Below are 25,137 nucleotides of genomic sequence, written 5' to 3'. Positions count from 1 at the left end.
GCTTTTTTTTCCTGTTTAGGATAAAGCTGATCATTGTAAGCACTCCTGTCAGTGGTAAATGGTTTGTCTCAACACTCTTAACTGATACATTTTCAGAAGAGCTAGTTCTCAGACTTACTGGCCAGATCACCAGATGAAAATAAAAGAAAGAAAGCCTAAAAAAAACCAAACCTAATACAGTCGTCACAGCTAATAGTGCCCATACACTATACGAAAAATCGGCCGAAATTCGGTCATTTGACCAGTTCATTCGTTTTCAGCCAGTTAATGGGCACAAAATCTAAAACCATAGGGACGTTTTTAAGACGAAAAAACAAAGGACAAGTTTGTAAATTTTCTGCCCGAAACAAAGGATAAATTGAAAGGTTAATGTGCTTCCCGTCCAAACTCTTTGCAGTAGGTATATGTAAAAAATGAACAAAAGATTGATTCATTTATGTCCACTGAATGATTTATCGGTCATTACGTAATGGCACTATCGTTTGCTCTCACGGCCGAATGTTCTTTCGAAAATGGGTTCGGACGATTTTTCCTTAAGGGTATGGCCAGCATAAGAATTGATAAGCTGTAATATAATAAATATTTTCTTTTGGGTTTAGTGCTGCTTTAAGAGGTAGAATAATGTCTTAAATCAGGCAACATTGAAATCACGCAATATGCTATATTAGGGGAAATGGGGGAACCTATACAAAAACTGGCTTTTAGAAAATGTGTGGTTGCATAGTATAATCTGTAATTTCAAATTACAACATGCATTGGGATTTATCTTTCAAAACATGTATCTTACCATGAACTATGTATATTGTCTATTACCTGGCAGTTTTTTCATGTAAATGTTTTCAATGCCCAATATAAGTTCATATTTAAATATCTCAATGCCAGCATGTTACACCTCCTTTCTTTCCAGGCCATTTTTTTGTTGCTTTAATTTCCAGTGTTGTGATCATAGACGTGCGCAGGGGGTGTGCTGCTTGTGCCTGGGCACACCCTAATCATCCCACACACAGTGGCATATAATCCAGTGTGTAGGGCATATACTGTGCCCTGCCGCATACTACACAACCCAAGTAATCCATCCTATTTCATCAGCAGTGCTGCTAGCTGCATCATCTCCCTGCCATTGCCATTGGAGGTGTTTCTACCTATGATCTGGGGGAGGGAGCACTATGCTGTTCTGATTCTGTAATATCTACTGTAACTCACAGGAATCCTCACTCACAGGATCAGCAGTGCCTGGCACAGTATACTATATTAACAGGACAGAGGAGGCTGAATCTGCTACCCCTCCACCCTCCAACTTGCACACATTGCTATGGAGGCAGCAGATTTAAATATAGAGCACACAGCAGCTCTAGTTCCTGGCTGCTTGAACCTAGGGGAGACCATGGCTGTGGCTATAATTAGTGAGTGGAGGTATGATGAACACCCCCTCTCTCTTACCCCCCTTTCTCTCTCATCCCACCCTCTCTCTTGCCCCATCTCTCTCTCCCCCTTCTCTCTCTGTCTCTCACCCCCACTTTCTCACCCCCTCTCTCTCACCCCCTTTCTCTCTCACCCCCTTTCTCTCTCACCCCCTTTCTCTCTCACCCCCCTTTCTCTCTCACCCCCTCTCTCTGTCTCTCACCCCCTCACTCTCACTCACCCCCTCTCACCCCCCTCACTCTTGCCCTCCTCTCTTTCCCTCACCCCATTCTCTCTCTGTCTCTAACCCTCTCTCTCTCACCCCCCTTTCTCTCTCTCACCCCCCTCTCTCTTTCCCCCATCTCTCTCACCCCCTCTCTCTGTCTCTCACCCCCTCACTATCACTCATCTCCCCCCCTTACCCCCTCTCACTCTTGCCCTCCTCTCTTTCCCTCACCCCTTCTCTCTCTGTCTCTAACCCCCTCTTTCACACCCCCCTTTCTCTCACATCCCCCCTCTCTCTTTCCCCCATCTCTCTCACCCCCTCTCTCTGTCTCTCACCCCCTCATTCTCACTCACCTCCCCTCCCCCCCTCTTACCCCCTCTCACTCTTGCCCTCACCCCCTTCTCTCTCTTTCTCTCTCTCTATCTCACCCTCTCTTTCTCACCCCCTCTCTCTCTCAATCCCCCTCTCCCACCCCCCACTTTCCCTCAGTGTGTATATGTGTAAATATGTATAGCTAAATATGTATTTATTAAGAGTTTTCAAAACAATACAGATATTTAAAGGCCTAAGCAGAAAATATGACAGGGATATATATTTTGTGACGGTACGGTTCCCGGTCATGATGTTTGCCACCCAGGATTTTCTACCTGGCAGGTTGAGGGGCTCTAGGACGATTGTTTAATTTGGAGGAGACTGTTTTCAGTTTCCTCTGTGGTTTGTAAAGTCCATTTGGGGACCTGGAGCCTGGAGATTTCTTAGCGATCTGGGTGGGAGGAAATCTCCAATCTTGGGACTAGGATTTAGGGATAGCCAACACACTGTTTAGGTGTGTGTGGTTCTGATAGTAAAGTCTGGACCAGGCTTTTGGGCTCCACTCTCCCGAGCAGTCCTGGTGTGCAAGTGAGAAGCGTGAATGTCGGCACGGTACAGCCTGTCAGAGCAGACAGAGGGCTCAAGCCTGTGGGCGGTAGCAGCAAGGAAGCTGGAAAAGAGAGTGCCAGCAGAGGCACAGAGTGTGTACCAAATAGGGACACTGTTACAGGGTCAAGAGGACCGTGGCCAAAGCCTGAGCAGCAGTGCTGACCAGAGAGCCAGGTGGCTTGGTATTTTTTGTTTGTAATTACATTATTGCAGTGAAGTTGAAACCCCCATGTGGGAATCCTGGATGGACTGTGTTTTTCTTTTTCTTTAATAAAAAGTGGGGCTACAAGCCCATAAACAGTACAACTGGCGTAGACTCAGCTCGCTGGTAGGCTCTGCACTAAAGCTATACAGCCCTCACATTTTACAATATACAGTGCTGTGAAAAAGTATTTGCCCCCTTCCTAATTTTTTTTTTTTTTTTTTTTACATATTTCTCACACTTAAATGATTCAGATCATCAAACAAATTTCAATACTACACAAAGATAACCCGAGTAAATAGATAACCCGAGTAAATCCAAGATGCAGTTTTTAAATTATTATTTCATTTTTTAGGGGAAAAAAGCTGTTCAAACCTGCCTGGCCCTATGTGAAAAAGCAATTGCCCCCTCCCATGCTGAATCATGAATGAACTGTGATTACCACAATTTCTTGGAAAGCTGAGTTAAATTTCACTTGCCACACCCAGGCCTGATTACTGCCAGATCTGTTTAATCAAGAAATCACATAAATAGAAGTTATCTGACAAAGTGAAGCTTGCTAACAGATCATAAAAAGCCACATATCATGCCACAATCTAAAAAAATACAAGAACAGATTAGAAACAAACATGTATCGCTCTAGGAAGGGTTTCAAAGCCATTTCTAATGTTGCATACACACAAGCGGACTTTACGGCATACTTGGTCTGGCGTACCGGAGTCCATCGGACAATTCGATTGTGTGTGGGCTCCAGCGGACTTTTTTTTCTCAAAAGTTTGACGGACCTAGAAATGAAACATGTTTCAAATCTGTCTGACGGACTCTGCTTTCTAGCGTACAAACCGGTCGTCTGTGTGCTAGTCCGACGGACCAAAACTGACGCATGCTCTGAAGCAAGTACAAGACGGAGGCGCTCGGTCTTGTAAAACTAGCCTTCGTATTGAAGCTAGCACATTCCTCTTCTGTGATCTTTTAATACAGCGCATTCTTTTTTTCTTTATAATGCGAGAGGAATGAAGTTGTTTTGCTGCTTATATTCACACAGAGTCACAAACTACTTTCTTCATGATTTATCCTTATACCATGACTATATATATTATAGTTTTTAAAAGCCAGATCTGCCGAAATAATGTATTAAATTATTTTTTGGACTCATCTTTATTATTTTTATATTTAATCAATATCTATTTTACAATGTGTGCTAAATTCGCAAAACTGTTAGTTTATTTATGTATTAATTTTTTTTGAGTTTCAAGTTACCATAATAACCTTAATATTTTGTATTGTTTTAATGAACCTTAATGAAGTTGGTGTCCCTTGTTAATTAGACATAGGGGGGTTAATTTCCAAAGGGTAATTCATTTTTCACTACAAGTGCAAAGTCTACTTGAAATTGCACTGAAAGAGCATTTGGAAGTGCATTCGCTGTGGATCCGAGGGGCACATGCAAGGAAACCCCAAAAAAAAAACATTCATCTTGCACATGATTGTATGCTAAAATCAGCAGAGCTTACCCTCATTTCAGATCTTCCCCTTTACAGCGACTACACTTCCAACAAGTGCACTTGCAGTGCAATTTATAAAGTGCACTTTGCACTAGTACTTTGACACATCAAGTTCTTTGAAAATAAAATTGTTATCTTGCGGCTAGGGAGCACAGGGAGCACAGTCAGAAGTCAGACCAGACAGAAGCCAGGCAATCACCTTTGACTCTTCCGTGGAGCCTTCCCTGCACACTGCCCCCCTGCAGCCTTCCCTCCACGCTTCTCTGCAGCCTTCCTCAGAGGCTGGGCCTCTGGTGGTGTACTTGGAGCAGGAGGAGGAGGAGGAGGAGGAGGAGTAGCAGGAGGAGTGGCTTCATCTGCTATATAGGTTGTTGGAGTAAGCTCCCCTCTGAAGCCCTTCTGATATGCCTGAAAAATTAAGACCATCACAGAGGAGGCGTTGCCCCTTTTCAAGTTCCAGCAACCTGGTGGCCATATATGTTCCATAGGCCTCTTCAGCATTGGGTGGTGTGCTCAGGATTTGGCTGGCTTCGCGAATGAGGGCTAGTGATTCCTCCTCTGTTCGGGTCATCTTACTAGGCCTTTTGGTAGTAATGCGGAGGGGAGGCACCTGACATTCTACTTCTACTGGGCCCAGCCACGGCCTCCTCCTCTCTCCCACTGGGCAAGGCCTCCTCCTCTATACCTCTGGGCATGGCCTCCTCCTTGCTGAGCTCATCCTGGGTAAAAAAAAGGGACATATTTTGAATTTTTGGTTACGCAATCATACACAATTTTCAGCTCATGACTTGCAAATATAATTCTAACCAAATAGTAAAGGCTATCTTTTTGACCCCACCATTATTCTAGCTGCTCACCAATATTTGAAGTATATTTTTGGCCACTACTGTCTAGTGATATGTATACATATTAATAATTGTGATGAAGTAATTTTTTGTGAAGCAATTAAAACATTTTTAAGTTTACATCATTAATATTTACACAATCCCAAATGCACAAAAATAGTATAGCTGGCTGAAGCTGGGCGCATCCACTTCATCAAGGATCAAAGGGCCCAGTTCTTCCTGGGACGCCTCAGCTGGGGTGGAGGGAAGGGTGGAGGTGGAGGGAAGGCTGGAAGGAGGGGTGGAGGGAAGGGTCGAAAGTGATTGCCTTGCTTCTGTCTGGTCATCCAGAAATCACAGTTTTTGGTAGTACCACAGCTTGGGGACATAAACCTGGTCTGCTGCTGCTCCTGATCTGCGGGATTCCTGGATCTTATTGTGTTCCCGCCTGTACATATTGCGCAAGATACCAATTTTATTGTCCAGAAACTTAAGGTCTGCCTGGGGGATTCGAGTCTTCACAAATTCCAAAAGTGTGCCCAGTGCTGCCTTCCTTACATCTTGATTAGAATACAATGGGTGCTTGACCTCCCACAGATTTCTGTTTTCTTGATAGAGATCAATAAAACGCGACAAATATTCAGGCTCCTTAAAGGGATTCATTTTTGCTGAAAGACAAGACACAAGATAAAAACTGTAATGTCAGTCCAACCTCCAAGCATTATTTTTTGCTGAATCAAGGGTACACATATACACACACACCAAACACATTCACCAAACACACACCCACGTTTTTTAATCTTCCCTTCGTTTCTGACGCTCGCTACTTCCGCTCGGACATACGTGACTCGGTCCCCCCATAAAACACAGTTGCCAGCCACAGTTAATTCCATACACCTACGAAAATAAGGTTCATAATCCTGTGTGACGGTTGCAGGCCAACCGGACCGTACCCAGGAGAGTATTGTTTTCAGAAAGGTATCCTTGGCTGTATGGGCTGCTATCTCCCCAGAAGACAAGAAGGACAGGCTGGTGTAACGACAACTCTTGACCGGTGGAGAAGAGTCCATCGACTTCCCTGTCAGTCGGGACATTGCGTCCGCATTCGCATTGGCATCATGACCGCGATACTGGATTTTGTAGCTGTATGCTCCCAAGAATAGGGCATATCGTTGGAGGCGGGCCGCAGTAGTCTGAGAGATGCCTTTGTCAGGGCTAAAGATCTGAAGGAGTGGTTTATGGTCTGTCAGTATGGTGAATTCCCTACCATACAGGTAAAGATGAAACTTCTTAATTGCCCATATCAGCGCTAGAGCCTCTTTGTCAATGTGTGAGTAATTGCTTTCTGCTTTTGTCAAAGACCTGGAGGCAAATGCCACTGGTTTTTCTGACCCATTTGGTAAGATGTGAGATAGTACAGCACCCAGACCATAGGGTGAGGCATCACAAGCCAAGGTGAGAGGCTTCTGGAGGTCATAGTGCACGAGCATGCGTGACGCCAACAGCTTCCGCTTAGAGACTTCAAAAGCCCGTTGGCATGCAGCCGACCAGTCCCGTCTTGAATGTTTTTCCAAAAGCTTGTTCAGCGGAAACAAGGTGTGTGCCAGATCTGGCAGGAATTTGTGGTAATAGTTCAGCAAGCCAAGGTAAGATCGCAACTGCTGGACGTTGGTTGGGGCTGGAGCTTTGACTAAAGCATCAACCTTGGCTTCCGTGGTGTGTATACCCTCTGCATCCACAAGGTGGCCACAAAACTCCAATTTAGGCACCATGAATTGGCATTTTGCTAAGTTCACTTTTAGACCCTGTTCTTGGAGTCTCGCCAACACAAGCTCCACGTTCCGCTTGTGTTCCTGCTCTGTCCGTCCTGTGATGAGCATGTCATCTAGCAGGCACTGCGTGAAAGGAATGTCCGCCAAAATCTCGTCCATTTTTCGTTGCCAAATGGCTGGGGCGGAGGCTACACCAAACACCATCCGATTGTATTCATACAGTCCCTTGTGGGTGTTGATGGTTAGAAACTTGCGGGAAGAAGGATGGACCTCAAACTGTAAATATGCTTGTCTGAGATCAAGCTTGGTGAACTTTTGGCCCCCTGCAAGAGAGGCAAAAATGTCATCTACTCTGGGTAGAGGATACTGGTCTATCTCCAGTTGGGAGTTCAGTGCCATGCGGAAATCGCCACAAATGCGTAAGTCCCCATTCGCTTTCTTTACTGGTACAACTGGTGATGCCCACTCGCTGTGCTCTACCTTGGAGATGACCCCTTGTTCCTCCAGCCGACTTAGGTCTGCTTCCACTCCTGCTCGCAGTGCAAAAGGTACTGTCCGAGCTTTGAAGAACTTAGGCTGAGCGTTGGGTTTCAGCTTGAGTCTTACACAGTCGTGCTTTATTTTCCCCAACTGGTCATCAAAGATCTTTGGGAAACGCTGCTTCAGGGACACCACCCATCCCTCATTATCTCCTAATGGAATTGTAACAGTGTTACAGGGATTTATGGTGATGTCTGGCATACCAAAGTGAGCAATCCAGTCCCTCCCAAAGAGAGGGGGTCCCCCATTTTCTAGGATGTATAATGGCAGTCTCTTTGTCTGACCCTTGTACAATACCTGTACTTTCGCATAGCCCAGTGGGTGGAGTATCTGCTTTGAATATGTCTGCAGTTTGATTGGTGTTGGGCGGACAGTTGTTTGGGTCTGAAGTTGTCTCCATTGTTTCTGGGTGATAACTGAAACTGCGTGTGTCTACATCCATCTTGAGTTTCTTTCCCTCCACAGTTACCTCTACAGTCATTGCGGAGGGTGCTGAATGCATATGATGTATGTCTAATCTGTGGAGCACTTCCTCATCCTCTGACTCAGATGATGATGTATATCTTCCCACCATATATGTCTTTGTCTTGGGGTTCAGAGGTTGTTAATCTCGCACCTTCTTGCTACGGCAAACTCGTTTAAGATGGCCTGTCTTACCGCAATTATGACAGGTCTGATCCTTAAACCGGCAGACTTTGTGGTCATGGTCTGTATTTCCACAACGGTAGCAGGCTGACTCCCGGCTTGGTGGGGGTCTGTATTTCCAGTTTGCGGCAGTTGGCTTGACTGCTGTTCTGAAAACTTCCTGTTTCACCTCTTCTTTTCTGCCCTGGGGGTTCAATTCCTCTGTATCTTTCACAGCCATTTCCATCACTGAAGCTATTTCAATTGCCTTTGTAAGGGTAAGATCTTTCTCTGTTAACAGTCTCTTTTGGCTAGACTCACAATTCAGTCCCATTACAAACTTATCTCTCAGTGCAGTAGGTAGATACTCCCCAAAAGAACAGGTAGAGGCTAGTCTGCGAAGGGCGAGCACATAAGCTTTAATTTTTTCACCTGGCTGCTGCTGCCACTGATAAAACCGAAATCTTTCTGCAATCTCTAATGGTTTAGGCTGGAAGTAATCCTCTAACAGTGTCAGGAGCTCTGCCAATGTCTTAGTTGCTGGCTTTACAGGGGAAAGGAGATCTCTAAGAGTGTCATATGTCTTAGCACCAACCACTGTCAGGAATACTGCTACTTGCCTGTTGTCTGGGATGGCATTTGCACTGAAATACTGTTCCAGTCTCTCAACCCAGGAACTCCAGGATGTCTGTTCCCCATCAAATTCACCTAATGTCCCGATCAATGACATTTTCCTGCTGGGCTCTGTGATTGCTTTTATCCAGATGACAATCCACACTGCCTTTGTCTTACTCTCAGACTGATAGACACTTTGTAAATCCCATCCTCGTCGCCACTGTTATATCCTCTGAGTTGTGAGAGACACAAGACTCTGGTCTGGAACAATGGATGTTTATTTCAGTACACACTGTACACTGCAACATGCATCTCAGGACAGGTACATCTTATATGCTTCCTTACATGTGCTCTAAGATGGCTACTATACCCCTTGACCCTTGTCATCAATCCTGGGTGGAGCCAGCCTTAAAGTGACAGTACATGTGGAACCTTTCAGGTATAACAATACGTAGGCCAGCGTAATAGCTTTATATACACTGTGCATGTGTCATGTTACGCCTGCGTCACCCGCCCCTGACGTTCTTTAGTACGATTTGTCCCCGCCCCTTCACTCTTCGTTGCGCAGTGGCAGTATATAGAGAAAGATGGCGGAGAGATTATCTGGAACTAGCGCGGAGGAAAGCCCTGAACCACAACCATCCAGATCCAGGAGGAGATATAAGGCCACCAACATGGCCTTTGAAGAGATGGTGGAGATGGTGTCCATATTGAGAAGGGAGGACTATGATGCCAAAAAAGGACCGTACACCCGATCCAATATGCCGAAGGACAAAATGATGGCCTCAGTTGTCACCGCTCTTGAACAAAAATTTGGCATTAAACGGGCTAAAGAACAATTGAGGAAGCGGTGGTCTGACATCAAAACTAGGGAGCCTGAACAATATTGGCGAATCAAGAAGCTGCTTAAAAAAAGTAAGTACTTGTTGTGTGTTCCTGTTGAGATACTTAACTTGCATGCTGATCCATATGCTTTTCGTTTATACCGCATCGTTCGTAAAGACCGTTCTTTTGAAAATACATATGATAATAAGAAAATAGCATTTGTTTTTCGCCAAATACGATGGTACAGGGTTGGACATACATTTAGGTCTTGATAATTTGTCGTATTCCAAAAATGTGGGGATGTTGTGTAGATGTGTTTGAAACTAGAATGCTTCTTCAAAAATGATTCAGTGTAATGTAAGGACAGGACACAGCAGCTGTTTCCACATATGGACTCACGAGCACTAGTGTACTATGTGACACCAGAGAAATTTTTTTAGGGTAATACACATAGGGGCTCCAGGGGATACTTGAGGTGTCTGCATCTGTGAAACTTGTATGAAAATGTGTATTGTTTTGCATTTTTGGTCAGAGTGAATTTTAATCCTGTCTTCCAAATTTTTTGTGAAATCAAATGACAATTGTCCCCAACTTCTAACCAACGTTTCAGATTAAAGTTGTTGTTGCATTGCAATGGCCCACCGACCATTAAAATAATTGACATATCACGCACTTGACGGGCGGTTTGGGGGCCAAGCCAGTACGGCCAGTATCCAGGCCTGTGAGTGGATCTTCACCACTAAGTCCGGCCTCAGGCCCAACTGAGGTAAGATATGTCGATGAATGTTGTCTCAAATAATTATGCAGAATGCAGCAAGCCATTATGACATAATTTATCTTGTATTCGGCAAGATTTATGGCCGAGAGGAACAAACGGAACCTGCTGGCCAGAATCCCGAAGGCATTCTCCACAACTCTTCTTGCTCTGGCCAGCCGGTAATTAAATACTCTCCTCTCAGGGGTGAGGACCCTTTGGGGGAACGGCCTCATCAAGTGCTTGCCAAGCGCAAACGCTTCATCAGCGATGAAAACTGAGGGGAGTCCATCCACGTTCTGGTCATCAGGTGGCAATCCCAGGCCACCAGTCTGGAGACGCTGGCACAGCTTGGTCTGTGCAAAGACTCCTCCATCAGACATCCGGCCGTTCTTCCCCACGTCCACGAACAGAAAATCCAATTGTGCCGAGACCACCGCCATCAAAACTATACTATGAAACCCCTTATAGTTATAGTAGTAAGACCCCGAATGGGGTGGTGGCACAATGCGGACATGCTTCCCATCGATCGCCCCAACACAGTTGGGAACGTCCCAACGGTCAGCGAACTGGGAGGCCACAGTCTGCCATTCCTGTGTGTTTGAAGGAAACTGTGGAGTCAAACAAGAAAAAAAAAATATAAGTACTTTTAAACATAACTTTGCTAGCAGATTACAAAAACATTCTTGAACAACAGCAGTCGGACATTTTTAATATGTATTATTTTTTTAAAACAACAAAAAAAAACAAGGCCCACTTATAAGATTACTCCCCCCTCTGATGGACCATTGATCAATTTGTATGTGGGGGGAGGGGTTTTAATTTGGGCCAAGAACACACCTGACAGTTGGAAACATTTGAGGGGGTGGGGGAGGGGTTCTAATTTGGGATAAAAACACACCTGACAGTTGGAAACATTTGAGGGGGTGGGGGAGGGGTTCTAATTTGGGACAAAAAGACACCTGACTGTTGGAAACATTTGAGGGGGTGGGGGAGGCGTTCTAATTTAGGACAAAAAAACACACCTGACAGTTGGAAACATTTGAGGGGGTGGGGGAGGGGTTCTAATTTAGAACAAAAACACACCTGACAGTTGGAAACATTTGAGGGGGTGGGGGAGGGGTTCTAATTTGGAACAAAAACACACCTGACAGTTGGAAACATTTGAGGGGGTGGGGGAGGGTAAAACAGTACAATGGAGCTGACAATATACATTGTTCTAGGGACTATAGGCTAGAGGTATAAATGGACCCAGGATTGCATGGTGGGGAGGTTCTTGAAGGTAAATATGCATGTAGGCCAAAAATGATTAATGTAAAAAAACAGGCATGCATGAAGATAAAGGGGACATTCACAGCATATTCCAAGCATGGTAATTAGGTAACAAGGACATTTAGACAATACATTAGCAAACATTAAATACATATCATGTAATGTTAAAGGATAAAACTTACCTTCATATAGTCCTTCTGCAGGACCTGAATTATAGCAGAACAGGTCTCTGGGATTATGATCCCCAGAGCTTGGGGGGAGATGCCTGTCGAGAACTTCAAGTCCTGAAGACTTCTCCCAGTCCCCAAGTAACGTGAAGTGGCAACTAGCCTCTGCTCCGGAGTGATGGCTTGCCTCATGCAGGTATCCTGCCTGCAGATATAAGGGGTCAGCATATCCAGCAGACGTTCAAAAACAGGGTCCGTCATCCTGAGATAATTCCTGAAATCCTCAGGATTATTTTCACGGATCTCACGGAGCAAAGGCATGTGCGAGAATTGGTCACGCTGGCGCAACCAATTCTTCGTCCATGAACTCTTCCTCGCCCTGTTCATGGACTGGACTCGGGTCAAAGTATTAACCCCAACACCAAGTCCCCATGCAGCACAAAGTCGAGAACGAGTACGTCCACGCAACATGGCTTCAAAACGGACGGCTGGTCAAACAAACAAACTTAGAACAAACGCACTGAAGAACAGCAAGGCCTATGAAGAGCGACCTGAAGATCACAAACGAGCAGACCAGAACGCCCTGCTAGGAAGGTTACGAACTGACCAACACGCACTGAAAAGCAGATACAAACCTCACAAGCACAAACTGAACCGCAGAAAACGATCGAAATAAGCTGAAGTGTGAAAAGCGCAAATCGTCTCTAACCAAACTTCTACTAACACGAGATAAACACGAGATTAGCAGAAAGAGCCCAAAGGGTGGTGAAGTGGGGCTTGAACTTCCTTTTTCTAGTCCCGTCGTACGTGCTGTACGTCACCGCGTTCAAAACCATCGGACTTTTGGAGTGATCGTGTGTGTCCAAGTCCGTCCAGTGCACCTACGCTACAAAGTCAGTCGGGAAGATCGCCGGACTAAGTAGGCCGTAAAGTCCGCTCGTGTGTATGTGGCATAAGGCTTTGGAACTCCAGTGAACCACCGGAAGAGCCATTATCCACAAATGGAGATAACTTGGAACAGTAGTAAACCTTCCCAGGAGTGGCCGGCCTACAAAAATGAATCCAAGAGCAAGACAACGACTCATCCAGGAGGTCATAAAAGAACCCAGAACAACATCTGAAGAACTGCAGTCCTCACTTGTCTCAGGTAAGATCAGTGTTCATGATTTAACAATAATGCCCCGTACACACGGTCGGATTTTCCGATAGACAATGTCCGATCGGAGCGCGTTGTCGGACATTCCGACCGTGTGTGGGTTCCATCGGACATTTTCCATCAGATTTTCCGACACACAAAGTTTGAGAGCAGGCTATAAAATTTTCCGACAACAAAATCTGATCGCGTCAATTCTGACCGTGTGTGGCCTGTTCCGACGCACGAAGTGCCACGCATGCTCAGAAGAAATTCCGAGACGGAACAGCTCGGTCGGGTAAAATTAGAGTTCGGAATGGATACAGCACTTTCGTCATGCTGCAATGTTAAAAATGGTTTAATACAGCGCACTCTCTTCTTCTTTATAATGTGAGAAGAATTAAGTAGTTTTGCTGCTCATATTCACACAGACTTCTCACAAACGTATTTCTTTACTATTTATCGGGATTCCCTCAATAAATTTGGATTTGTCACATCTGACAAAAATATATATATATATTTTTTTTAAAGGCATTTTTTTTTTAGACTTTAGGTTTGTATTTTTTCCAAGGCTGATCTTTGTTTTATTTTATTTTTAGTTTTACTCCAGAATATTTTTGTGTGTTTTTTGTGTGTCAAGTTACCACAACACCATTATTATCTTGTATTATTTAATCTCAAGTAAATTGTTTGGTGTTGGTGTCCCTTGTTAATTTCACATTTTATTTTTGAAATGTACCTGAATCCTCACCAACAAACTGTCCTTTTTGAAGGAAAACACACATAGAGAAGTATAATTGAAAACAAAAATCCTTTATTAAGGGCTCAGAACCAAACAAAGAGGGAGGCAACACTGGATAAACAGCATAAATTAGCGAAGCCTTGGACCCCCGGGGCAGACATCAATTCTTGAACATCAAAATTGGTGGCCTGAGGAGTCCATATGTAAGGAAGTGCAGTCTGGTCCAGAAGTCCCAGAGATCCGGAACGCAGCAGATGACATCTGTGTCCCCAGGCTGTGGTACCACAAGAGGCTGCATCTTTTGCCAGACTAGACTGGATCCAGGGTCATCACTTTCTGGTCTTCCTTCCACGCTTCCTTCCTGGCTGTGGCTCTGCTGTTGGAGATGTGGCAGGAGGAGGAGTAGGACCTGAAGGAGGAGGAGGACTAGTAGGACCTGGAGGAGGAGGAGGAGGAGGAGGAGGAGAAGTAGAAGGACCTGGAGGAGGAGGAGGAGGACCATGTGTGAGGTCACAAATGTGGGTATCAGATGTTAGTTGGGCCCTCAACCCCTTATTGAGAGCTTCCAACATTAATGACTCACACATGAGTTGTTGGCCCTCCTCCATCCACTGCATTTTACAGGCAATTATGGCAGCAAAGTCCTCCTCCACAGTGTGTGGTGCTCCCAGGGCCTCTGTAGCCTTCCAAAAGAGGCCTATGGCACCCTCCTCTAGCGTACCCCTCTTCCTGCCACTTTCTCTTTGCAGGTGTATGGGAGGGACCGGCATATCAGGCAGCCTGCTTGGCCCGGCCAACTCCTGGCTGAGACTTCCCTGTGTATGAAAAAGGGACATGGTTTTAGTTTTTGCATCATCAATCACAATCATAAATTAGTACTCCAAACTAACATCTACTGTAGTTAACATCATTGATTGGACAACCTGAACTATTTAGAGGAATGCTATACCTGGCTCAAGCTGGGCTCCTCCACATGTTGCTGCCTGGAAGGCCCAGGTTGGGCGTCAGAAGCCTCAGCTGGGGGGGAAGGAAGCGTGGAAGGAAGACTGGAGAGTGATGACCTGGGTTCAGTCTGACCTGCCAGAAAATGCAGCCTGTCATAGTACAACATCCTGGGGACATAGATGTCATCTGCTGCTCCGGATCTCTGTGAATCCTGGACCTTCTTGCGCTCCCTTAGATATGTACTCCTCAGGCCACCAATTAGGATCCTCAAATAGGTGATGTCTGCCATGGGGATCACCTGCTTCACAATTTCCAACAATTGATCCAGTACTGCCTTCCTCTTTGTTTGGTTCTTATCATGTGGGTGGTTGATCTCCCACAGACAAGGCAGCTCCCTGAACATGTCAATGAAGATTGCCATGAAGTCGGTATCGTTCAAGATATCCATTTTCACTGCAAGACACAAGACAAACCCTAATGTCAGGCAAAACTCTCCTAATCTTGTTACAATATAGGCCTCAATGTAGAAGCAGTATAGGCCCAAGTTTGGCTCTTACCTTCGTTATCACGATCGGCGCCTCCGATACTCCTTCGTCCGCTCACAGATCGTACGTACTACGCACGCGTGTTACGATTTTTACACACTGCGCATGCGTGTAACTCCGCCCGCCCCTGACGTTCTTTCTAGTCTATTCCCCACCTCTTTTTGTTCGGCACACTGGGTGAAGAGCACATGGCGGAGTCAGAGCAGGTGCGTGCTAATTATAGCAACAAGAAGGAGGAAAGCCTGATCCGGAAACATCCCGATCAAGAAGGAGACGATTTAAGGCCACAAATATGTCCTTTGGGGAAATGTTGGAGATGGTGGACATCCTGAAGAAGGCCGACTATGATGGAAAGTATGGACCTTACCCCAACCCCAATATCAGAAAGGCCAAGATCATGGCGAAAGTGGTCAAGAGTCTGCACCGGAATTTCGGGGTACAACGATTGAAAGATCAGCTCAGGAAGCGGTGGTCGGACCTGAAATTAAGAGAGCCCGAGCAGTACAGAAAGATCCGGAGAGTGCTGCAAAAAAGTAAGTAGTTGTTCTGTGTTCCTATTCTTTTTGTCTTTATTACCTTCGTGCTGCTCCATATGCTTTTTTTAAGTGTTGTACAGTTTAAAATGGCAACTTTAATGTTCATGGGCCCATTATTCGTTCGTATCAAACATTTTTCTTTCAGCCTATAAAACACCATTGTTTAGGCCATATGCATTTTCCTACATTTTTTAGGGCCTACTTGTATGAAAAATATTTGGTTGTGTAGATGGATTTGTTACTAGAATGAAATGCAAACTAGATTCTGTGTAAGGAGAGGACACTCAACAGCTGTTTTCACATCTGGACGCTGGAGCACTAGTGTGGGACCCCAGAACACCATTTTTATTAGGGGGGCCACACAGGTGCTCCAGTGTATACTATAGGGGGGTCTCCATCTGTGAAGCTTGTACAAAACAGGTAAATTCTTGAAGCTTGACAAAGGACAATAAAAATGCTACATCTTGGAACTCTGCTCAAATAGACAATTGTACCCCACTTCCAAGCAATGTTTCATCTTTAGATTTCAACCATCAAATATCTGTGTGCTAATTATACCATTTTTGTTTTACATAGGGGAGAAAAGACTCGGAGGACACCCCTCATCCGAGGAGACCACAAACCCCCCACCTCGGGAAGAAGGGGAAATACCCCCCAACCGAAGCTGAGCAGGAGGAGGAAGAAGACGTGGTGGAAATTGACACCACAACAGGTGAGTGTCTGCGACCATAGACTCAGGTAAGAGATGGATGCCGGAAGATTTTTTTATACCTGTTTTTGTTTGGTTTCTCTCTTTTTAGGTGATCGTGATGTTGTGGATCCAGATCCTTTCACATCAGAAAGTTCCCAGATCCTGATCGGGGAGATCATGGGGTGTAATTTAGAATTGGAAAACCTCAAGAAAAAAATCAATGATGTTATTCAAAAAAATAATAACATCATTCATGTTTTGGGGCTAATTTAAAACCCCTCAAAATCACTTTGTTTTTTTGTGTGCTACAATCTTAAAAATGTTTTAGCGATGTTTAGAAAAGTCAAATTTGGAGGATGCACACAGTGTGCCAACATGTGCTATCTGCCATCACGGGAGATCAATGGACGCGTTTTGGGGGTACAACCACTTCCTCAATAATAAAGTAGCTGTGAGGAAGGGGTTGCTCCCCCAAAACACATCCCTTGATCCCCCGTGATGGCAGCTAGCACACGTTGACATTCGTAAATTGGTGTGCATCTTTCCAAATTTGGCTTTTCAAGGGGTGACTTCACCCCATCTGAGCGCAATATCAAACACAGTTCCTAAATACTCATGTCTGATATTACCTTCAAGTTTTACCATATGTGAACTTTGTAAGTTCAAGATTTTTGTCTTTCTTGTTGGTTTTACACATGCCTGTTTTAACTTAAATGGACATTTCTATTTTTGATAATGCCACCCCAAAAATTGTTATACAACAAACATGTTGGTTTGTTTTAAAAACCTTTTCTAAATGCACATGTGATTGTGCAGGTATTAAAAAGATTGTTATCAAGATTGTGTGGATTATTGTCTCAGCGCTACAACACTTTTGTGGTGATGTAATTGCTGTTTTCAGTGAAAATGGGGGTTATTTCCTAAGGGCAAATCCTCTTTGCACTACAAGTGCAGTTTCAGTGCAGTTTCAAGTGCACTTGTAGTGCAAAGTGTCTACGCCTTTAGTAAATAACACCCAACAGTGCTTTGTATAAGGTTACACAATCACGCCATTTTCAGGACTACCCACATTGCTGTCAGGGTCAGCTAAAACAAACACAAGCAGTAAATGTCACCAAAGATTAGCTTTTTTTTTTTTTATTTAATAAAGGCTTCACAAATTGTCTAGCATATTGATGGCCCCCCTACCCGCAAAGAACTCAAGGTATCTTAACCGGACATCACAGGCACTCAGGGAGGGCAAGCCAGGACGGCTACTTTCAAGCGCCGTCAGGGTTGTTTCATGTAGAATTCTGGCCTCAGGCCCAACTGAGCCAGCATAGTTGGCAGAATGTTGGCATAAAAAGTTACGTAGAACACAGCACGCCAGGATTATATGAGTAGCCTCCCTGGCAGTTTTCCCGAGCGTGGCTCGGGGTTAAAATTCAGGGCCATTAGCGGTAACCCCGAGCCACACTCGGGATTACATCGCAGGATCCTGGTGAGGCTTTACTTACCTTGTCCCCGGGATCCTGCGATGTCCCCCGCTGTGTCCGTGGGCTCCGTCCTCCTCCGAAGCCTCTCCGTGCCAGGCTCCGTTCCCTGCGAGCGGCGCGGCGCACGGGGCGGAGCCTGGCGGCAAATTCAAAAAAGTGTAAAAACCATAACACATACAGTACTGTAATCTTACAGATTACAGTACTGTATGAAATTATTTCACATCCCTTTTGTCCCCAGTGCTTTGTCCTATGCCCTGCATGCAGTTTTATATTATATATACTGTTCTTTCTGCCTGGAAACTGGAGATTGTCCATAGCAACCAAAAAGTGTCCCTTTACATCAAAAGTGGCTTTAGACCAGCTAGAAAACAGCGATAGTAAATTAGAACACTTGCAGAATTGAGCGATAGTGAATCGTGGGGAAATTTATTTTATTATTAATTTTTTTTTTTTTAATTATCTATTTTTATTTATTATATTATAATTTATGTTTTTGTGTTTCAAACTTTATCATACCCGGGATATCTACTAGACTCTTGTTTGGACAGATTTAAGTGTTTTATTGTTAAGAATTACAGACCTACAATATAAAACGCCAAATTTCCATGCAAAATAATTGTACCGCTTTCAGCACCTAAAATCCGAAATAATCATACCGCCAGGGAGGTTAAGTTTTTACTCCGCCATATGGATGGGTGTCAGAAATAGGCGGAACCGGCTGGCCATGATTCCAAATGTGTTCTCCACCACTCTTCTGGCTCTGGCCAGCCGGTAATTAAAAACCCTCTGTTCCGGGGTGAGGGTCCTCATCGGGAATGGCCGCATAAGATGGTCCCCCAGCGCAAATGCTTCATCCGCAACAAAGACAAATGGGAGTCCTTCCACATTGTCTTCTGGAGGTGGCAAGTGCAAGCTGCCATTCTGGAGACGCCTGTAAAACTCCGTCTGGGCGATGACTCCACCATCGGACATCCGGCCATTCTTCCCCACGTCCACATACAGGAAGTCGTAATTAGCCGACAACACCGCCAACATCACAATACTATTGAACCCCTTGTAATTATAATAGTGCGACCCCGAGTTGGGTGGTGGGATGATGTGGACGTATTTCCCATCAATTGCCCCTCTGCAGTTAGGAAAGTCCCACCGCTGGGCAAAGTGGGAGGCCACAGTCTGCCATTCCTGTGGCGTGGAAGGAAACTGTTGAGGAAAACAAAAAAAATTACTATTTTTGCACATAAACATGGCAAGCAGATTAGACACAAACATTCTTGGCCAACCTCCAGATAACATTAAGGGGAATTTTACAACACCAAAGTATAAGGTACACCTATCATATTCCCCCTCCCCCCCTCATGGGCCATTTCTAACATTATAGGGGGGGGGGATCTTGGACAGGTAACCCTCTCCACTTCATTGAGAGATGAATGCCTAAATACAGGGTATTACTTGGAACAGCCTCTCCTTAGTTACACTATTGGCAGCCCACTGGACAGGTAAGAAGCGTCCTAATACAAAGATATAAATACACACTGTACACATTTGAGCACATTTGGACATTCTGCTATTACCTATCAAGATAATAAAAGTATCCAAAAACTTGAAACAGTACCATTTGAAAGTATTTAGGCAGGCCCTTGCACTACATGCTTTGGGGAATTCATCCATACATCTGACCACAAAAGAGGTGGGTATAGTGTGTAAGGGTTTGGCAAAGTCAGCAGATAGATGATTGAGGATAGATAGAGAATTGGGATCAGCTGATTTAGCAGTTGGGGGGAGGTAGGGTTACTAAAAATGATTTGGGGACACCACAAAAAAAGCCTCTGGCACTCTGCCTGAATTTAAAGCACAAATTACATTTCAAAACATTTTAGGGGGTGTTTGGGGTAAAGCACTACTATGGAGCTGATAAAATACATTGTTAAGTGACTACATGAGGTGAATATAGGGGCAGGAAAGCATGCTGGGGAGGTTAGTGAAGGCAAATATGTATGAAGGACTAAAAAAATAATTACATAAAAATCCAGCATGCATGAGAACAAATGGGACATTCACAGCATATTACAATCATGGTAATTAGGGAATGAGGAGAGAAATACAATATATTAGCAAACATTCAATACAATAAAATGTGATATTAAAGGATAAAAATCTTACCTTCATATACTCCTTCTGCAGGACCTGGATGATGGCAGAACAGGTCTCTGGGATAATGATCCCCAGAGCCTGGGGGGAGATGCCTGTTGAGAACTTGAGGTCCTGCAGGCTTCTCCCTGTCGCCAAGTACCGCAGGGTAGCGACGAGCCCCTGCTCCGGAGTGATGGCTTGCCTCATGTAGGTATCCTGCCTGCAAATATAGGGGGTCAGCGAAGCCAACAAACGGTGAAATACGGGGTCCGTCATCCTGAGAAAGTTCCTGAAATCATCAGGATTATTATCACGGATCTCACGGAGCAAAGGCATATGAGAGAACTGGTCACGCTGAAGCAACCAATTCTTGGTCCATGAACTCCTCCCCACCCTGTTCATGGACTGGACTTGTGTCAAGGTCAGGACCCCAACACCAAGCCCCCGCACAGCACGAGCTCTATGAGGAGTACGTATACACAACATGGCTAGAAAACGGTCGGCTGCTCAGAACGAAGTAACAGAACGCACTGAAGAACAGCAAGGCCTGTGAAGAGCGACCTGAAAAACAGCAACGAACGAACAAGAACACAATGACTAATTAAAGTCACGCGTAGCTTGCTTGCACGCACTGAAGAGCAGATACAAACCCACAAGCACAAACTGAACTGCAGAAAACGATCTGAAAGCCACGAGTCTGAAAAAGCGCGAATCGTCTCTCCCCAAACTTTTACTAACACGAGATTAGCAAAAGGAGCCCAAAGGGTGCCGCGCTTGGTTCTGAACTGGCCTTTTCTAGTCTCGTCGGATGTGGTTGACGTCACCGCGTTGTTGGCGATCGGAAATTCCGACAACTTTGTGCGACCGTGTGTACACAAAACAAGTTTGAGCCAACATCCGTCGGAAAAAATCCTAGGATTTTGTTGTCGGAATGTCCGATCAATGTCTGACCATGTGTACGGGGCATGAGAAAGACACTGGGCAAAAATGGCATTGATGGGAGAGTTCCAAGGCCAAAGCCACTGCTGACTAAAAAGTACACAAAGGCTCATCTCACATTTACCAAAAAAACATCTTGATTATCTCCAAGACTTTTAGACAAATATTCTGTGGACTGATGAGACTAAAATGTAACTTTCTGGAAGGTGTGCATCCCGTTTCATAACAAGAACATCATACCAACAGTCATACATGGTGGTGGTAGCGCGAGTGTCTGGGGCTGCTTTGCAGCTTCAGGACCTGGACGACTTGCCATAATTGATGGAACCATGAATTCTGAGCTCTATCAGAAAATCCTAAAGGTGAATGTCTGGCCATCAGTTCGTGACATCAAGCTCAAGTGCACTTGGGTTATGCAGCAGGACGATGATCCGAAACACAACAGCAAGTCCACCTCCAAATGGTTCAAACAAAGCAAAATTTAGGTTTTGGAGTGGTCTAGTCAAAGCCTGGACTTAAATCCAATTGAAACTCTGGTTTCGTTCATTGGTAAGTATTGGGCCATTTTGCTCTGTCCCATTCTGCCATTGTTCCTACATTTACCACTGTGACATATCTTTTTGTGTATTTAGATACATCTCATCCGCATCCACCCCTGATGAGCGAGCAATGATCTTGCGAAACGTGCGTCGGGTTTTCTGATGTGTGCATTTGTATATACTGCATTTTATAATGTTTGTATCAACTTTAATTATTCTCTTTATTATGTGCAAATCCATTGGCTGAGCTAATATTCTATATTATCCATGTATGTACATTAATTTTAATAAACATTTATACTGCTATTACTCTTGTTACTCATTGGCTAACTGTGACCACCTCATTTAAAGTCCCAGGGCAACTTTCTCTTTTTTTGTGTATATGTATATAGGGATGGAGGTGCATCACTGGTGACTGCAGACCTTTCATTTTATTTTAAATCCAATTGAGATGCTGTATCATGACCTTACACAGGCCGTTCATGCTGGAAAACCCTCCAATGTGGCTGAATTAAAACAATTCTGCAAAGAAGAGTGGACCAAAATTGTTCCACAGCAATGTGAAAGACTCATTGCTAGTTATCACAAAAGCTTGGCCTTCAGATGTGAGCACTTGGCTTGCTGCCGCCATGTTGGTTTGATAATTCCATTGGAGCGGATGTCCGGCTGGAGATAGGATCGTATTAGGGGATTATCCATCCCCCCCGTCCCCCTGCTCTGTTGGAGAGGCTGATCTGGACTAGGCAATCAGAGACGAGTGACCACAAAGATTCGATCGACATCCGGATCTGACCGGCTGGAGTGGAAACATCTTATGCTTATACCCCTGCAGGGGTATAGCGTTCCGGTGAGTGGAATCACAACAGGGGGATTGTATCTTTATAGAATCTGGAAGTTGTCGGGTGGAAGACTTTACATGAACTTTCTAACGATTTGCTGGATTTTTACCTTTTTCTGCATTTTCACATGTGATCTCATGCTGCTATTTAATTGTGCTATTATCAATTTATTTGTTAATCACTACTAATCCTATATATTTTTAATATCACTTCCTACATATATATATATATAGATCTAAAAATTGTTTATAAATTTGTTTGTAATTTAATTTAATTTAATTTTTTAGCACTGCACTTTAGAGGGTTGTGGATACCCCTTATAGATATAGATCTACCCATTACAAAATTGTTTGCAACTTAATTTTTTAGCACTGCACCTTAGAGGGTTGTGGATACCCCCTTTTCATATCACTTGTAGGTTATTTCAGCAAGGGCTGGAACGTTTTATTGGACTGCACTTGACACTTTGGCACTTATTTGCACATTATATAGCACCATTAGAGATAATTAGCGGTCATTGGGTTATGGGATCCAGGCTATATTGAACAACCATCTGCATCTATACTCTCTTCTTAACATCTACCGATTCCTATGCGGGATATTTATGTTTACTTCTTCACATCTTTGTGTTGGTTCTCATAATATGATTTATCATTAGATAATTATATACGGCAATTATCCCCTCATGCACAGCGCCACTCCCTGTATATATATATTCTTTTAGACTTACTCTTTGAGGGTACACTTTGGTGCCCTCTACTTACATAGGGGGGCTGCAGTTGCAAATATAACCTGTAAGCGCGGATCTACTGTCTATAATAAAAGCTTGATTGTAGTTGATGCCACCAAGGGCACAACCAGTTATTAGGTTTAGGGGGCAATTACTTTTTCACATAAAACCAGGCAGGTTTGGACAGCTTATTTGCCCTAATAAATAAAAACATCATTTAAAAACTGCATTTTGTATTTACTTGGGTTATCTTTGTGTAATAATAAAATTAGTTTGATGATCTGAGTCATTTAAGTGTGACAAATATGCAAAAAAAAAGAAAAATCAGAAAGGGGGCAAATACTTTTTCACAGCACTGTATATATATATATATATATATATATATATATATATATATATATATATATACACACACACTATATTACCAAAAGTATTGCGGTTGTAGCTGCAAAGAGTGGGCCAACTCAATATTGAACCCTACGGACTAATGCCCCGTACACACGGTCGGACTTTGTTCGGACATTCCGACAACAAAATCCTAGGATTTTTTCCGACGGATGTTGGCTCAAACTTGTTTTGCTTACACAAGGTCGCACAAAGTTGTCGGCGGTCACGTACACCACGTACGACGAGACTAGAAAAGGCCGGTTCAGAACCAAGCGCGGCACCCTTTGGGCTCCTTTTGCTAATCTCGTGTTAGTGGTGAGAGACGTGGTGAGAGACGATTCGCGCTTTTTCAGACTCGTGGCTTTCAGATCGTTTTCTGCTGTTCAGTTTGTGCTTGTGGGTTTGTATCTGCTCTTCAGTGCGTGCAGTCAGTTCGTATCAGAGTTTTCTGTGTGATCTTGCCTGCTCGTTACTGTTTTTCAGGTTGCTCTTTACAGGCCTTGCTGTTCTTCAGTGCGTTCTGTTACATCGTTCTGAGCAGCCGACCGTTTTCTAGCCATGTTTCGTATGCGTACTCCTCGTACAGTTCGTGCTGTGCGGGGGCTTGGTGTTGGGGTCCTGACCTTGACACAAGTCCAGTCCATGAACAGGGTTGGGAGGAGTTCATGGACCAAGAATTGGTTGCTCCAGCGTGACCAGTTCTCTCATATGCCTTTGCTCCGTGAGATCCGTGAGAATAATCCTGATGATTTCAGGAACTTTCTCAGGATGATGGACCCCGTGTTTCACCGTTTGTTGGCTTTGCTGACCCCTTATATTAGCAGGCAGGATACCTGCATGAGGCAAGCCATCACTCCGGAGCAGAGGTTGGTCGCTACCTTGCGGTATTTGGCCACAGGGAGAAGCCTGCAGGACCTCAAGTTCTCGACAGGCATCTCCCCCCAGGCTCTTCTTTGTGGACATTTACTGCTTGTGTTTGTTTTAGCTGACCCTGACAGAAATGTGTGGAGTGCAGAAAATGTCGTGCTTGTGTAACCTTATACAAAGCACTGTTGGCTGTTATTTACTAAATGCAAAGACACTTTTCACTACAAGTGCACTTGCAACTGCACTGAAACTGCACTTGTAGTGCAAAGTGGATTTCCCCTTAGGAAATAACCCCCATTTTCTCATAAAACAACAATTACATCACCCCAAAAGTGTTGTAGCGTGAGACAATAATCCACACATTCTTGATGAACAATCTTTTTAATACCTGCACAATCACATGTGCATTTACCAAAGGTTTTTCTGACAAACCGACATGTTTGTTGTATAACAATTTTTGTGGTGTCATTATCCAAAATCAAAATGTCCATTTTATAGAAAACAGGCCTGTGTAAAACCCACAAGAAAGACACAAATCTTTTGATCTTACAAAGTTCACATTTGGTAGAACTTGAAGGCAATATCAGACATGAGTATTTAGGAACTGTGTTTGATATTGCGTTCAGATGGGGGGAAATCACCCCTGGAAAAGCCAAATTTGGAAGATGCACACAAATTTCCCAATGTCAACATGTGCTATCTGCCATCAGGGGGGATCAAGGGACGTGTTTTGGGGGAGAAAGCCCTTCCTCACTGCTACTTTATTATTGAGGAAGGGGTTGCACCCCCAAAACGCGTCCATTGATCTCCCGTGATGGCAGATAGCACATGTTGACACACTGTGTGCATCCTCCAAATTTGGCTTTGGGAAAAATCACAAAAACATTTAGCACATTGTAGCACACAAAAGAAGAAAGTGATTTGGAGGGGTTTTAAACTCGCCCCAAAACATCAATGATGTTTTTATATTTTGGAATAACATCATTGAT

Source organism: Aquarana catesbeiana, linkage group LG04, assembly GCF_042186555.1.
Source record: "Aquarana catesbeiana isolate 2022-GZ linkage group LG04, ASM4218655v1, whole genome shotgun sequence".
Lineage (NCBI taxonomy): Eukaryota > Metazoa > Chordata > Amphibia > Anura > Ranidae > Aquarana > Aquarana catesbeiana.
This window is presented reverse-complemented; position numbering follows the sequence as displayed.